This window comes from Symphalangus syndactylus, chromosome 12 (assembly GCF_028878055.3).
Source record: "Symphalangus syndactylus isolate Jambi chromosome 12, NHGRI_mSymSyn1-v2.1_pri, whole genome shotgun sequence".
NCBI lineage: Eukaryota > Metazoa > Chordata > Mammalia > Primates > Hylobatidae > Symphalangus > Symphalangus syndactylus.
In genome coordinates, this window is record NC_072441.2 from 132,901,705 (window position 1) to 132,906,037 (window position 4,333).

A 4,333-nucleotide genomic window follows, 5' to 3' on the forward strand; every position below is an offset into this window, starting at 1 on the left:
CTTTAATAGGTAATAAAGGAATGATCAAAAATTTTCTGGCCAGGTGCAGTGGCTCATGCCTGTAACCCCAGCACTTTGGGAGGCCAAGGCAGGAGGATTGCTTGAGGCCAGAAGTTCAAGACCAGCCTGGGCAGCATAGCAAGATTTCATCTCTACAAAAAATTTTAAAATTAGCCAGCTGTGGTAGTATGCTTCTGTAGTCCTAGCTACTTGGGAGGCTGAGGCAGGAGGACTGCTTGATCCCAGGAGTTCAAGGCTTCAGTGGCCCTCGATTGCACCACTGCACTCCAGCCTGGGACACAGAGCAAGACACTGCCTCAAAAAAAAAAAAAAAAAAAAAAAAAAAAAGGCCGGGCGCAGTGGCTCACGCCTGAAATCCCAGCACTTTGAGAGGCCAAGGCGGGCAGATCACGAGGTCAGGAGATCGAGACCATCCTGGTTAACAGAGTGAAACTTCATCTCTACTAAAAATACAAAAAATTAGCCAGGCGTGGTGGTAGGCGCCTGTAGTCCCAGCTGCTCAGGAGGCTGAGGCAGGAGAATGGCATGAACCCAGGAGGCGGAGCTTGCAGTGAGCAGAGATCACGCCACTGGACTCCAGCCTGGGCGACAGATTGAGACTCTTTAAAAAAAAAAAAAAAGTGTATGATCGAATGGTAATAAACTGGATGGGTGGGGGGGTACTTGGCAAAGCCTGTTTGTTCAGATTATTCTTGGCCTCTGTGTGACATTCATTCCCTGTGGGCATAAGGCAGGACACTTGTCACACGAAGGTCTTCATGGGAGAAGAGAAGGAAAAGGTCAAAAATAACTTCTTGCTTATATAGTTTTCTCAGTTTCCTTGATGGCTTAAAATACTCAGTATGCAAAGGTGCCATATTTTGGGGTATCATGTTCTAAGCCCTGACACCTCCGTAACAACTCAGAATTTCTTCTCCAGGCTTCGTTCATGTAAGGTGAAAATAAACTTCTTGCTTGTTCAAGCCACTCTTTTTGGAGTCTTTGTTACATACTGTGGAAGGTAGAAGGATGATAGAAAATTCAGTATTTGCTATGATGTGGTTTTCTTTTCTTTTCTTTTTTGTTGAGATGGAGTCTCCTGTTGCCCAGGCTGGAGTGCAGTGGCGCAGTCTCGGCTCATTGCAGCCTCCGCCTCCTGGGTTCAAGCAATTCTCCTGTCTCAGCCTCCCAAGTGGCTGTGACTACATGCGCACGCCACTACACCCAGCTAATTTTTGTATTTTTAGTAGAGATGGGGTTTCACCATGTTGGCCAGGATGGTCTCGATCTCCTGACCTCGTGATCCACCCGCCTCGGCCTCCCAAAGTGTTGGGATTACAGGCGTGAGCCACCGCGCCAGGCCTATGAATACAATTATTTTAAGGCTCTTAATTTTTTTTTTTTTTTACTTTAAGTGCCAATTATAAAAGTCACTGTCTAGTTGGACCAGGCATCTACAGATCTGTAAATCTGGCTTCCGCTCTGCCCCCTGGTGGTGGCCTAACGCCTAGAAAAAGTAACGAACTATTTAGGGTATTTGTAGAAACCGAGGGGGTGGTGACTCAGGGCATTTACATACCCACAATGCATTGCACACAGAACACGTCCTACTTTAAAAGGAGATTCTCCCTTTTTTCCCCCCCTTTTTTTCTTTTACCATAATAATGGAGCTCCTTTCATACAATCGTCTGAGACAAAAATAGAAGTCACTAGCACTTTTGGGTTAATAGTAACCATTGCTAATCTAGTAGTGACCGTCCCTCGAGGACTGTGTGCAACATGTTGGAACATATGCTCTGGTTTCTCTTCAAATCGTATAAATCTTTCGCCTTTTACTAAAGATTTCCGTGGAGAGGAACATATTCCGAGTTTTAAACTAATTTTTTGAGGCCTCACGTTCGTGGGGCTGTCTAATAGTGTTTAAAAAGAAGATACAGACTTGCGCCTTGTAATGTTTTCAAAGTTGTGTGTTTGTTGCTAAGCGTGATGTAGGGGTTTCTTCTTGTTGTTTATATTTGGATTGTAGTAGTAAAAATGTTGGTTTTTTGGTTTTATGGAAATAGGGCTTAAACTAGATCGTAGTAAGCAATCTCTGCTTCAATTTTCCAAGTGGTTGGGGCTATGGGCGTGCAATATCATTCACTGCTAGTTTTTGTATTTTAATAGAGATGGGCATTTACTACCTGGGCCAGGTTGGTTTGCTCACCTTGGCTTCCCGAAGTGCTGGGTAAATTACAAGCATGAGCCACCGTGACAAGATTTTGTTTTGTTTTTGTTTTTAATTGATTTATTCTAGAAACGGTCTCACTGTGTCACTCAGTTTGGAGTGCAGTGGCACGATTATAGCTCACTGCAGCCTTAAACTCCTGGCCTCAAGTGATCCACCCACCTCAACCTCCCGTGAGCCACCACTTCCCGCTTGGCCAGTTTAGTTTTTAAAGGGTTTTTTTTTTTTTTTTTTTTTTTAATTATGATCACTTTAGCCCAGTGGTTCCTAGATTTTTGGATTTCCCAATTATTAAAATTTCCAAAAAAGTTCTGGGGTACTATTTTTTTTTTTTTTTTTTACCATTATGCAAAAGAAAACATTTCAAGACTAAAAACTAAAACCGAACAGTGACCAGAAAAAGAAGACTAAAAACTAAAAATGATTTGATCTCTCAGCCTGACGCGGTGGACGCGGTGGCTCACACCTGTAATCCCAGCACTTTGGGAGGCCAAGGCGGGTGGATCACTTGAGGTTAGGAGTTGAAGACTAGCCTGGCCAACATGGTGCTATCCCGTCTCTACTAAAAATACAAAAATTAGCTGGGCGTGGGCATGGTGGCAGGCGCCTGTAATCCCAGCTACTCGGGAGGCTGAAGCAGGATAATCCCTTGAACCTAGGAGGCGGAGGTTGCAGTGAGCCGAGATTGTGCCACTGCACTCCAGCCTGGGAGACAGAGTGAGACTCCGTCTCAAAAAATAAAATAAATTAAATAAAGAGAATTAAATAAAATAAAAAAATAAGGCCGGGCGCGGTGGCTCACGCCTGTAATCCCAGCACTTTGGGAGGCCGAGGGGGGTGGATCACAAGATCAGGAGTTCAAGACCAGCCTGGCCAACATGGTGAAACCCCATCTCTACTAAAAATACAAAAATTAGCTGGGCGTGGTGGCGCGTGCCTGTAATCCCAGCTACTTGGGAGGCTGAGGCAGAAGAATCGCTTGGACCCGGGAGGCGGGGGTTGCAGTGAGCCAAGACTGCATCACTGCACTCCAGCCTGGCAACAGAGCGAGACTCCGTCTCAAAAATAATAAATAAATAAATAAATAAGTAAATGAAACAAAAATAAAATAGGAAATCCATTTAGCTTTAAAGAAAACATAACAACAAAACATAAATATATTTTGTTAACTTTCCTCTGTAGGTACAAAAATAGGAAAGCTGAGGCTCAAAATAAGTTTGGGGAAAGCAGAACTGCCTTAGACCAACGACAGGGCTGGTGATGCCCTCTTGTGGCATCTTGGAGAATTACTGCCATCTGACTTCATTTCCTCCGACTTGGAGGGACTATTCCCTCACAATACCTCAGTCACTGATTCATGAATGCCAGGCATTGTCCTAACAGTATCCCTGTCCTCGTGCAGTTTACAGTCAGGTGGAGGACATACAATTAATAAACATAATAAGATAATGCTATGGAAAAAAATAGCAGAGTAAGGTGGGAGGAGAGGTGGTGAGTATAGAGAGTGGTAGTGTGCATTGCAATTTTAAAGAGTAGGCCTTCTTGTAGAGTTGAAGGGAGATGGGGGAGTGAGCCATACGGATATATGGGATGAAGTTCTAGGCAGAGTGAACAGTCAGTACAATAGCGTTGAGACAAGAGCTTGTTTGCCAATTTCATTTTTTCTTTTTCTATTTCTTTTTTTTTGGAGACAGAGTCTCCCTGTCGCTCAGTCTGGATGGAGTGCAGTGGCGCGATCTCGGCTCACTGCAAGCACCGCCTCCCAGGTTCACGCCATTCTCCTGCCTCAGCCTCTGGAATAGCTAGGACTACAGGCGCCCGCCACCGCGCCAGGCTAATTTTTTGTATTTTTAGTAGAGACGGGGTTTCACTGTGTTAGCCAGGATGGTCTCCATCTCTTGACCTCGTGATCCGCCCACCTTGGCCTCCCAAAGTTCTGGGATTACAGGCGTGAGCTACTGCGCCCGGGTTTGAAATTGCCTGTTTGCCAATTAAAAAAAAAAAAAAAAAAAAGAACCAGCAAGGGAGTCCAGTGTGTCTGGGGCAGAGTGAAGGAGAGACAGAGGCAGAAGAGTTTAGAGAGGTGATGGGAAACCTGAGCACCTA

At 44.7% G+C, this 4,333-nt stretch overlaps 1 non-coding gene across 1 annotated transcript; it reads left to right on the forward strand.

Moving 5' to 3' along the window:
* The first annotated feature begins 1,791 nt into the window (after positions 1–1,791).
* LOC129469273 (U5 spliceosomal RNA) lies at positions 1,792–1,908 on the forward strand. The gene has a single exon (XR_008652967.1). It is a non-coding gene; the product is annotated as a U5 spliceosomal RNA (small nuclear RNA).
* The last annotated feature ends 2,425 nt before the right edge of the window (positions 1,909–4,333 follow it).